Source organism: Aedes aegypti, chromosome 3 (assembly GCF_002204515.2).
Source record: "Aedes aegypti strain LVP_AGWG chromosome 3, AaegL5.0 Primary Assembly, whole genome shotgun sequence".
NCBI lineage: Eukaryota > Metazoa > Arthropoda > Insecta > Diptera > Culicidae > Aedes > Aedes aegypti.
Window position 1 is genome coordinate 317,919,734 of NC_035109.1, and position 12,989 is coordinate 317,932,722.

Here is a 12,989-nt window from a genome sequence, read left to right on the forward strand (position 1 = left end):
CAAAGCTACCAATGGTGTGTCTTTTGCCTTTGGAAAACACCGCGAAGAAACTTTAGTGCTTGTTGCTCAACATTGCTCTTCAAAGCGTTCTGTAGAGAGTCAGATGTAACAATCGAAGCCAAATCCAGTCAATTTGCTTGCTTCGCGGATGATTTAGTTCGTTTCGACAAAGATTCAGTTCGTTTTTTAGATAATGAGAATGCCAAATTTTTAATTTTTTAGTTTTAATATGACATCTATGAGATTTTCAAGCCTGTTGATGGAGAAAATAAGAAAGTTTAATGAAATGTCAAAATAGCACAATATTGATTATTTGTCTCTTTGCTGAGCAGATACGGATCAAAGATTAACACCAACAAAAACATAAATTTAAACTTGAAATATACGTAGTTATCAACATTTATCGTCCGTGCTTCAGAAAACAAATAATTTGAATTTCCAACACATTCAGTCACCCCTCGACATTAACATCATCACATCCATGTACACATGAAAACGATGTCCATTTTCCAACCGCACGCTCTTCCCAGCTTAGCTAAGTTGTGAACAAGCTGCACCCGAAATTTCCCTCACCTCTGTCGGTCAAACTTGCATCATCATCATCATCACCATCATCGCCATCATCATTAGCCGTCCGGCATCGGTCTTCGTGAAGTTCTCGAGCAGCTAGCAGCTCTAGTGCCAAATTTTTCCTCCCGCGGTGAGGATCGCGTGCGTGAGCAAGTACCGTTTCGTGTGGTGCGTGAAAGATCTCCCTTCTCCCTTCTGTGAGTTTCGGTCGATTCGCGTTGATGCACGCTTATCATACGCATGATGTGAATGCCGGCAGGGGGCTCTTGGTGATCCTGTGATCGATTGCCATCAATTATCACTCAAGTTGATAGCAAGTGAAAGGGAATTGCGTTTGGCTTCAACACTAACGATTCGAAAAAGATTAAATGAATGCAATCGAATATTACATTTTCTGGGAAGCAATTGCTGAGCATAGTAACGACTGTGATGAAAAGTGCAGTGATGGTGAAAGTGAAAACGCGGTGTGTCTGAAACCGTTGTAATCTAAGGAAAAAGATGACCTATTCTGCACACATGAATTTTAAAATGTTTTGTCGTGGGAAATGGAAGTTATACATAGTGATTTGAACATAAAGAGCCTTTCTCAAGGAGTATTTTTTGTGAAAATTCCAATACTGTCATCATTTACCGTTCATCAATAAGTTAAATGACCATCACACGTTGCCCCGACAGACCGTTACTATGAAAAAAAAATTGTATCAAATCTGAGTACAGGCTCGAGTCCTGAGGTCATTCTGCACCTCTGGACTAATTTAAAAAGAAACTCCCTAGAAAGGATCTTGAGAAAGTTTTTGACCTAAAAATTAAATATAATCCATAGAAAATAGCACTGAAAAAACCTACAAAAACGCTCATAAAGTTGGTCAAGCTGTTCTCAACTAGTATAATACTACCTACCTCTTTCTAGTCATAAATACAGCAACTCTGGTTAAATAAACCGGATATATTTTCTTGAATAGTGATGTTGAATAAGTTTTGGTAGAGTTAACACAATAATGTAGTCAGTTGAAAATCGTTGGTGCAGTTCTTATTTTACCACGGTTTCAGTAGTTTCTACAATAAAATTCATTTCAGTGTAGGATAATAATGTTACTGGTTTACTAAACGTGTTGTGGCTGCGAATATCTCCTTTACAGGTTACGTAACCAGCTTAGGGACCCGCAACTTGCAAAGGGAATCGTTATTTCTACAATGTTGCTTGATAAAGGCTTATCAGACTTCATAGATCCATTATTTCGTTTACAACTTCGCCAAAACACCTCGCGATCCTTTATCGTAAAACTCTGAAAAGTGTTTCGAAAACTAAACCAGTTTTCAATAATAATCCACACGCAAATAAATCCGTTCCGATATACGTGAACAAAATGTCATAGGAAACGGAACGGACTACGTATGCCGATTCGTGATTTAGTTCCCATAAGCGTGACTTAGCACATCTCATTTCCATGAACTTTTTCACTGGTTTGAGAACAAACTTCTTGGCTCCAAACTGGCATCTTTGGATCGTAACGCTTCCAATACCATGATTCTGAAATCACGATATTGAAAACCTCTAAATTCATATTTGTGATTTAGTTCCAGTCTGTTCCAGCTAGCGCGAACTCTGTTCACGCGCGCTGTCAATAATAATAACGCATGCGCAGTAGCACCACTCAACAAAACAGACTCGAGAGTGAAGATGTCATTCATTTTCTGGCAAAATCTTTTTGTTTTCCAGCAGATTGTTTAGTTGCAAGTGAATTTTAATTGAATTGGTCGCCTATCCCGACGTTGCTTCTGCTAAAAATGAAGCCTGCTGCTTAAATGGACTGAATATGCAACTGATAGCCGATATTTTTCCTCGAGAGCGTAGCTGCTTCTACAACGGGGCGAACGATGGGAGTTTTGCTTTTGCAACTCAACCAAATTTTGCAGTTTTCGGGGAGGTTTTCAGATGTGCAACTTGTGAATTCACTGCTATGTTGCCTTAATGAAAACATACAATAGCTTCTCTTATTTCGGAATAAAATTCCCAAAACTTTTCTTGATGGGGTTTTTAAAGTTGTCATTATAATCACAGATATACAGAACGCGATCCAGAACAGTGTTCTTGTATACGTGAAAGGAGTTCTCGTTAACCAGAACAAATATCACGTTTCCATGATTTCTCTGAGCTGTCAGTGATCAGTGAGCAGGCGTTACGCACGATTTGTGGAACTTAGTTCCCATATTCGAGATTTCTATTCATGGTGTATTTTCGTAAAGCGAAAATCAGCTTGTTCCAGAGTTCATGACTGATAGTGCTCATTTTTAGGAAAGGTTTTATTTGCGTGCAAAAGAACAACGATGAATGCAAGCATGATCACATGAAACATCATTGTCTTTCCCTGTATAAAGCGCTGATTTAAGGCTCCCTAAGAACATTTATTTGAGAACAGGAGCGAGAACTTTAAAGCGAATAAAATAGGCAAACTTAAATGAGGTGGTTATTTAGCGTGAATGCCGGAAGTAAAATAGCATCTATCACGTGGAGGTCAGCGGCCCCGTGAAAGACATTCGCGTATGTTCAATCTGGTATTGACGTGAGCGTACCAGAGCAACCGAATCATTCCAGATTTGAAACAAACGGTTGATACTAGCTCTACTTTCTAAAAGCATTCACATGACTTATCTTTGAACTATTATTGTGCTACATTTATTCTAAGATTTTTTTTCTTTTTTTTTTTTAAAATAACAACATTGTTAATTTTTAATTTGTTTGTTTTACCTTTCAATCGGTTCAACATAGGAAACAATAATTGATCAAATTTAAACCAGTAAACTATGTAAAAAAACATACTTAAGCCATTCCGGTAATTTGAGTCAGTTGCACATATTTCTAATTATAACAACGGCTAACGGCTGTTGAGAACAGTTTGGCCAATTTTTTGAGTGTATTTGTAGGTTGTTTTCAGCTATATTGCGAAATTTTAATAAGGATTCCCGACCAGAACCACATAACAAAATTATAACACATTCCTATCAGCAGCAGTTAAAAATAACAGAAGTTGATAAAATTCTGCTATCAAGATGGCTTTGTTCTTAACTTGTTATAATTTTAGTAGGGTAGATGTATTAATCTTCGCCCCCTCCCTAGTTTTCGCCCCCCTGGTAGAACATTAGCTTGTTCTAGATTGTAATAAAATAAAAATGTTTTACTTTTTAACTTATATAAAAGATTGGAATAAAATATACTTAGTTTCCAAATGTTACTAATTAAAGTAATCTTCTAAACCGCCAAATAATCACATATAAAAATGTGGGAAAAATGATACGCTATTTTTTGCGTTCATTGAGAAAAGCGTCTATTTTAAAAGGCAAGGAAAACATATTAAGATAACTATTTCATCTTTAAAAAATGAATAGTTCTGATAAGACATGCATCAGCAAGAGACACGAATAGATTTTTTCAACTATTTCAGCAATTATAACCAGTTTTAAACTATTTTTTCAGGGTGGCGAAAACTAAAGCACGTTTTCGTACGATTCTAATCTTCGCCCCTGGCGAAACTACCTGTAACGTTCTTTCAGTGGTGCGTGCATTAATTTTCGCCCCTCCTCGAAATTGTTCGAAAAACAAAACAAACTCATTGATTTATTAACTGTTTACAGGAGGTTACAGGAAGTTTAAAGGATTTTCTAAATGTACCGAATGGTTCCTTCTTCTTGGTATTACGTTTCACTGGGACAGAGCCTGTTCTTAGCAATATATTCTCAGCAGTATTCATATGAGCACTTGCACAGTTATTAGCTGAGAGGTTTCTTTGCATAAGCTGCCATTTTCGTATTCTTTTATTCTGTGGTAAGCACAAAAACACTTTATGCCTAACGAAGTCAATATTATTCCCGTTAAGAATAGATCTTCGACCGACCAGGAATCGAACTCAGACACCTTCAGCATGGCTTTACTTTGTAGACGCGGACGTTACCACTAGAATTAGGTGGGATTAAGAACTTCATCAACGTTTTTCAACCGACTACTAAAATCTGTTTAGTTTACCATAATCTGGTAAAAATCCTGTGCAGTAAATGTGACCATTTCCATAGTAGCATTAACTACGAAGCATTTCAATCCGTGACACCTACCGTACAGCACAGTGTAGTTCAGATCAAGTTTATTTCTAGTTATAAATATTGCAACTCTGGTTAAATAAATAAACTTTCTTGTGTATTGATGTTGACTACACTTCAAAAAAGTTAACAGATTTATGTAGTCTTGAAAATTGTTGGTGTAGTTCTTAGTTTTACCATGCATTCAGTAGTTTCTACAATAAAATTCATTTCAGTGTATGATATTTGTTGCTCATCATTATACTGATAGTCTGTGACGAAGAACAAATTGAACTTATTATTGTCAATCAAATAACCCACCATATTCAGCAAGAATGGAATAGAAACGAAATATGATCAACCGATTTTTAATATTAAATATTATTTTTACCACTACATGAGTTAATGGGTTTACCGCAGTACTTTTTTTCCGCATTCAGTTTTTGGCACTGCTAACATGATTGAAAACGCTGAATATAATAAATTTCTCCCGAAATAACGGTACTTGATATAATTATTTAAAAAATATTGGAGAACTTTTATGTATGACATATCGGGGTTGATTCCGATATTCTGATATTGGATTATTTCATGTTGGGAAATTTCTCGACTTCCTGGGAATAATAACATATATCCAGGCTTCCGAATTCTCACTCACTCTCACGATAATGGATTTATCCCTCACAGCAATTTTCAGCGATTAGCTGCCTTGCGATTTTATCCGTCCACAAAACAAAGCGAAAATAGATAATTGCACATTTCCGCAGCTGTGAGAAGTTTGTTTTCTCTTTCTCCGATCCATGGAGAACTTTTCCTGTATCCATCGCCACAAGCAGCTTTTCCTGTATCCATCGCCACAAGCAGTTGCTTTTATGCACCAAATTAACCACTCCTTTCGTCAAGTTGGGGTGGTAGCATGGTTAGCGTGCACGCATCGCGGTTGTTTTTAGCAATGTTCTAGGTTCGAATCCCGTCGCCGGCACTAGTTTTTGTTTATTCACATAGTGATAATTCTCGGGAGCAGTTGGTGAGCGAAAATATGATGGAGTGAAAAATAAATTATCCTCGGAGTGGAGTGGTTTTCGGTTATCCACCATCGTAGCTCCAGGGAAAATTAGTGTGAGCGATAAAAGATGTTCACGTGAGGAAGCGAAAAAAGCATTCTCCTTACGTGAGAAAAATCGTAGATTTCGCATCATTGATACGAAAATTCAGAACCCTGCATATATCACATAAATGCTACAAGAGCATAAATAATTAATTTGCAATAAATAAAAACAATACATAGTGGAAATCAGGACCTTCCATAGCCTTCGTTAGTAGGCGGCTACAAAGCAAATCCATATTTTTGTAATGGAATTTTTATTTGAGTTCCTTGTCCATGAAGTGTCATCGTGCCTGCCACACGGTACGACTGTAGAAATGGCAACTTATGTAAAGAAACCATTTAGTTATGAACTAAGTACTCTTTGAAAATTAAGCTGAGAATCAGGCTCTGTCCTAGTGTGGACGTAATGCCAAAAAGAAAAAGACATAGTGGAAATAGGCAGGATAAGTACCAGTGAAGATGAAAAGTGAGAAGATAATAAGTACTTGATTAAACTATCGAAAACCTGTACTTCAATTAATGGGGGCGAAGATTAGAGCATGGGTGGGGCGAAAATTGAATTTGGGGGGACGAAAATTAAAGCACACCATCAATCCAAAAATTATACTTTTTTCAATAGTAAAACTTTGTTTTGGATAACTTTGCAGCTTGATCATCCTAAAATAATAGATGAATAGTTGAATAAACCCAATAACATTATTTGATATTGATTAATAGAGTCAGAAATTTATTATTCCTGCGATTACATGGTTTAGGGGGGCGAAATCTAGTGCTTCTACCCTAACACATTTAAGTGGGGACGGACCTGGTGTAGTGGTTAGAACACTCGCCTCTCACGCCGAGGACCTGGGATCGAATCCCATCCCCGACATAGTCACTTATGACGTAAAAAGTTATAGTGACGACTTCCTTCGGAAGGGAAGTAAAGCCGTTGGTCCCGAGATGAACTAGCCCAGGGCTAAAAATCTCGTTAATAAAGTTAAATCAAATCAATCAGTAACACATTTATAACAACATTTGCTATATTTTTGACATCGCATTTATAAGTTGGTTTCAAATAACATCCGATGTCATAAACAGTAACATAGTTTGCAATAATTTTGTTATTTTGTAACATCCTTGCAACACATTCTATAAAAATGTTGATATAATTGTCACAGAGTTTGTTATATTTGAATTTAATTTGGTGCAAATTTTGTTAGAATTTTTGTTATTTTAACTACTAACGGTACATGTTTTATAACAGCTGGTGATATAAAAAAATCATATCAGAGGAACACATTCTGTTATAATCTTGTTTCTTCCGTCTGGTCGGGTTATGATTCTAGTCAAAAACTTCAAATCAAGGTTTCTTCTAGGGATATTTTTTTTATTGGCCCAGAGGTGCAGAATGACCTTAGGAATCGAGCCCTGTGCTTAAATTTGATGAACATTTTTTTTTTTCATAATAACGGTTTGTCAGGGCACCTTGATATAGATTCTAAAAATAGAAGTTTTCGAGAAGTTGTGAAAAAAAATGGTGTAAGAATATCGAAAACCAAAAATGTATTGCAATTTGAATGTCAGGACTGGTGTAACTGCACCCTTTTCTATTTAACTAATAATTAGGCATGGATGGGCGTATTGTTTTTCAAAGCCTTCCCGAGCAAAGTCGAATAAAAACCACATAACATAGTGATAACAAGATATAGGGAAAGTGTACGAGTTATGGCTATAGTGGTTCCCTATTTGGCCATATGTGAAATTTCAATCTTTTACATTTTTAATATTTTTGAATGTTTTAACATCTAGATTTACGCTTTATCTTACTGCTAAAACACACAAAACTTTTCAAAATGAGAAGAAAATAAAGTTATTATGTATGGCGAAATAGGGAACCACTATGGCCATTACTGGTACACCTACCCTACATCATGAATTTAGTTTGTGATTGTTTGTTATCAATAGGAAATCTCTTAATATCAACGAATTTCGAGCTGTCAGATCGAGGAAGCCACCGGCGGGCAAATGTCGTCAAATGTTTGTTATCATGATTCGATATTTACAACTAATTGATATCACCATGAGTTATTAATGTGACACATTGGTTGTATAACAAAACTTGTTATCAATTTGTTTCAAATGATAACACAATGAGATATTCATATGATTAAATTATTTACCGAAATCTCAACAGCTGAACGATCGGTAATGCGTTTGGTAAACAAGAATTTTACCAATCGTTACCGATCGATTTGAATGAGCAAAAACAACTGTCAAAATTACCGATTGATCGGTAAAATTTACCGAAGCAAATGAGCCTGCATTGTAATCCACTTTACCGGAGATCTGTAAATTGAAACTAGGTGCCTGGCCACTTAAAAATCTGTGATATTTATGTTTAAGCCTGAATCGTTGCTGACAAGTAATTTCTCGGCCTATCTTGATGCATGGGAAATTACTGCAAGGAAACGATCAAGAAAGCTCATTTTTCTGATCGCAGTATGCAGTTGAAAAGAAATTTCAGTTCAAATGGGAATCGCTGTAGAAAATTTCTGCAAGGAATCGGCGAGAAGTTTCCTTAGCGATTCCTTTTCAGTAGCAAATCAGGCTTTACAGTAAAATTTGCTATTTTGATATTATAAACTGACCACATAATAGAATTTTAAAAGTAGAATATTTATTTTTCATCTGTAATGCCATGGTATTGATTTTGATCAGACACATTTGATCCTGTTGATGCTCCTTTGTCTGATCAACGCAAAAAAAAACAAACACATCACAGTGGGTCATCACAAATCTTTGCATTGCCGGCTGATTTGAAGCTTCCAATGGGATAGTTTGGTTGTTCAGAGGGTGGATCCAGATCCTGCAGTGTATTTGGAATAACCAAGGAGCTCTGGTTTCGGCGTGATTTTTGATGTGAACCAGTCCATTCCTGTGACAAAAAAAAACGACAGTGTCTGTGTCAATACATGAATTTAAAGACGAGAAATTTGTATTTCTTACCGAAAATCTCAACTCAACTTCTCCTCGCTTAGTTCTAGCACTTATTCCAATTTTTGTTTGTACTTTAATAACACTTATCACCTGAAATTGATTGATCTCACTTCAATCCACATAGCCAGTTGAAAAAAAAAACGATCATGGCGAATTTGACGTTTCTTACTGCTACATTACCGAATTCTGTAATGAACGGCATCGTTTACCGAAATTTTAGCTTTCTCTTTTACCGACATCAGTATTTACGCTTATTTGCTGATTCTTCGGTGAATTTAATCACCGTATTCGGTAAATCTACAAAAAATCACCGAAAATCAGCAATATTCCTTACAGTTTTCGGTAAACAGGCAGCTAATTACCGAAAAATTTGTATTTTATGAGATCACCGATTCAAAACGGTAAAAAAGTTTACCGAACTCAGAGTGTCTATTTAAGTGAGTTTGTTATGTTGTCTGTTTATTCAACCGAAATGAAAACAAATTAAGTTATCAAATGCTTGTTATCAGATAAATAAACTTGTTATCGTTTAGTTACTCTACTTTTCTTGTTGTCCGCAAAATCGAATTGTACATAAAATTGATGCATATGTTTTATCTTACTATTAGTTTTATATTCCATCAAAAGTTCATAAGAATGTATTATTATCACTGAAAAAATAATTTTCGTGGTTTGAACGAGGTTTGGGAATAAAATGTTTAAAACTGATGTCATTTTAGAATGATACACCCAAACTCTTTTTACGACCATTATCGGGGGGTTGTAAAAAGACTCGGTCGTAAGAAAAATCAGGGTTATAATTAAGTTTTTGATAGCACAACATCTAGATGTGAAAATACTGATCCGAGATGTTTGGCAAAGTTAAAGCATTGATAGAGAACTTTCCAAAATGGCCATCCAAAATTTCATATTCTGATAATAGATGGCAACACTGCTCGATTGCTCTCAAAAGAGGTAATTATACGAGGGGTGTTATATGCAAATACCAAAAGATTTTAAAGATATCGATACTGAATGTTCACCAAAGTTGAAGGAAGTGTTGCGTGCTATACAGTCGGCCAAAACACAAATGTAAATGTGGCTGGCAACACTGTTTAAACAGGATTAACTTGCATTTAGCGAATATCTCAAGATCCTTACCACCTAGAAAGATGGCGTCTTCGGGAAAGTTGTTCAGTAGCTCAATGGGCTACCATTATTCTAGTCAAGAGTTTCGAGATTTTTCCACCGGGCGGCGCAAGTAAGCATGAAATTTTTGTTTTGCGGATATCTCAGGATTCTGGCTACTTAAAGAGATGGCGAATTCGGCTAAGTAGCTCATGGGCTATCATTATTCTAACTAAAAGATTCAGGATGTTTCGTCCAGGTGGCGCTAGTGAGAATGGAACTTTCGTTTTGCGGTTATGTCAGGGTTCATTTAAAAAAAAATGTGTCTTCGGCAAAGTTGTTCTATACCTCTAGGACTATCATCAAGTTAACCAACAGACTTGAAACTTTGCCACCAAGCGACGCTGGTGAGTATGAACCTTTTGTTTTGTCAATGTTTCCGGACTATGAACACTTAGAAAGATGTCGTTTTCGGCAAAGTTATTCAGTAGCTCAAGGACTATCATCATTCCATCCAAGAGGTTCAATATTTTGCAAACAATCAGCGCTAGTAGATATGGAACTTGCTTCGAGATTTTGTTATCAGACAGTGGTAGTAAGCATGAAAGCATGGTTTGGAAATATTTCGAATTTAATGATTGTTATAATGATAGCGCTTGAGCTACTGGACAACCTTGCAGAAGACGCCATCTTTTTAAATGGTCAGGATCCTGAGTTAACCAGAAAACAAACATTTAATGCGCAATAGCGCTGCCTCATGGCAAAATTTCGAACCTCATTACTCAAATAATGATAGCGCTTGAGCTACTAAACAACTTTGGCGAAGACGCCATCTTCCTTAGTGCTCAGGATCCTAACATAACCTCAAAACAAAAATGTCATGCTCACTAGCGCCGCCTAGCAGCAAAATTTCAAATCCCATGACTTAAAAAAAATGATAACGCTTGAGCTACTGAACAACTTTGTCGAAGACGCCATCCTCCTAAGTAGTCAGGATCCTGAGGTATCAGAAAAACAAAATTTCGATGCCCACTAGCGCCGTCTAGTGGCAGAATTCCGCATTTCAATAACCACCGCATATTTACCCATAATCTACTGAACAATTTTGCTTAACATCATTACCCTTTATTTTGATTACTTTTTAAGATATTGATCAGTTATAAAAACGGTCGTTAATCTGAATTACGGTCATAAAAAGAGGTTGGAGTGTATCTCTTAAAAAATGACTGTGAATATTTTTCTAACAAAAGCAAACATTTCGCAATAGCGAACTCATAATTCGTTTGCTCGTGTTCCATAAAAATATCAAATCTTTTTCTTTTAGTAAAATTTCATAGTTTAATATCGTTATGTTTCAGTACGATCAGTTTGATCAGTGTCTGTCAAGTAAAGAACGTAGATAAAAACAAACAATTTGAAGAATTTCTTGTTTCAATTTTTCAAATAACTTCTAGATGCATCACTATAAAATTAAATTCATAAATGCTTGAACGAATGCAATGAGGAATTTCGAAGGCATTTTTTGGAAAAAAAAATAGGAACTGCGAAAAACTCTTGAAATGACCTCTAAAAAACTTAATGTGAACATCCATCAGGAGTTGTTCATACATGGATCGTTAGAAAAATTTCAGTGCTTCTTGAAGATTTCATAGAAAAACTCATGATACAGCTTCAGAACGGACTTAGAGAATAAAACACTACAATAATTTTAACAATTTCGTCTTAAAAATCTTGAAGAATATTATTCGGTTGATGTCTCAAAACTTGCTAGTTTGAACAACTTCTATTTATTCGATAAAACTCTTGAAGAGTTCATGGATAAGTATCTGAACCCTAGAAAATCTACTCATGAGAAATCCGAAATTGTGGAATTTTCGGAACTATCCAAAGAATAAAGGATTGACCTTGAATTATTACTTTTCTACAAAATCACAAATAGTTGTAGCAATACTGAATTCTTAAATGGACACATATTAAACGATATTGTTCATTTATGTCGCGCTATACAGAAGATGTTAAATTGTTGGGGCAAAACCGAAATAAAAACTACTTGATTGCCAAAAACCGGGGTAAAGAAGTCGCCCTGAAGCCTCCTCATTTTAAAACCCCTCTCATTTTATGAAACATTTCCTTAATATTTATTAATATTAAACAAATGTATTGTCTTCGGCAAAGTTGTCCCATATATACTCTTTTATCAGAGAAAAATATGAAGTATATGCCTTTATGACCTAATTGACAACCTAGAACATCCTGAAGTTTGGAAAATTGAACTATAAGTATATACGAAGCGTGAAATGCTGTTTGTGAACATAAATGATGTTCAGGCTAGATAATACAGAATTACTCTTTTAACGAAAACACTATTTCGCTTGTTTTGCTATGTCCTGGGATGTTATAGGACGTCCAAACTGTCCTGAAGCACACTCTTTGAAATCTACAACCGTAACAGTAATTGTTTGGGTTAAAAACAATAACATTACAAATTCAAATAGAATCTACCAACCTCTGAGAATCTCAAGAGCTATTTCAAGGAACGTTTGGGAAATTCCAGGCCCTCCAAATTACCCTGGAGTTCAGAACTTCAGGTCTACACTTGTTCCAGTAGTTATTCTCGCTAAACTGAGTGAAGTTATGTAATCTACAATGTTTACTGAACCTTGTCACGGATCAAGAGGCTACTTCAAGAAACGTTTGAGGTATTCCAGGCCCTCCAAATTACCTTGGAAATCTGAATTTCATGTCTACATTTATTCCAGTAGCATTTCTTGCTAAACTGGGTGAAGTTATATAATCTACCATGTTCACTGAATTTTCGCACGTATCAATAGGATGTTTTAAAGAACGTTTGGAGTATTCCGGGCCCTTCAAATTACCCTGGAGTTCAGAACTTCAGGGCTACACTTATTCCAGAAATTTATCTCGCTAAACTGAGTGAATTTATAAAATCTTTCCTGTTCACTAAACCTTCTCATGCATCAAAAGGCTGTTTCAAGGAACGTTTGGGATATTATAGGTGCTCCAAATTACCCTGGAGTTCAGAACTTCAGGTCCACACTTATTCCAGTATTTTTTCTTGCTAAACTGAGAAAAGATATATAACTTACCAAGTTTACTGAACCTTGTCACGAATCAATAGGCTGATTCAAGGAAT

The 12,989-nt window shown here is 35.9% G+C and overlaps 1 protein-coding gene across 1 annotated transcript in view; it reads left to right on the plus strand.

The window, feature by feature from the left end:
• Positions 1-667: 667 nt before the first annotated feature.
• The window catches only part of LOC5576206 (D-beta-hydroxybutyrate dehydrogenase, mitochondrial), a 375,927-nt gene continuing 363,605 nt past the window's right edge, over positions 668-12,989 (plus strand). Inside the window, exon 1 of the mRNA XM_021853088.1 lies at positions 668-767. The gene's annotated coding sequence lies outside the window, so the exon portion shown is untranslated. The remainder of the gene's footprint in view (positions 768-12,989) is intronic.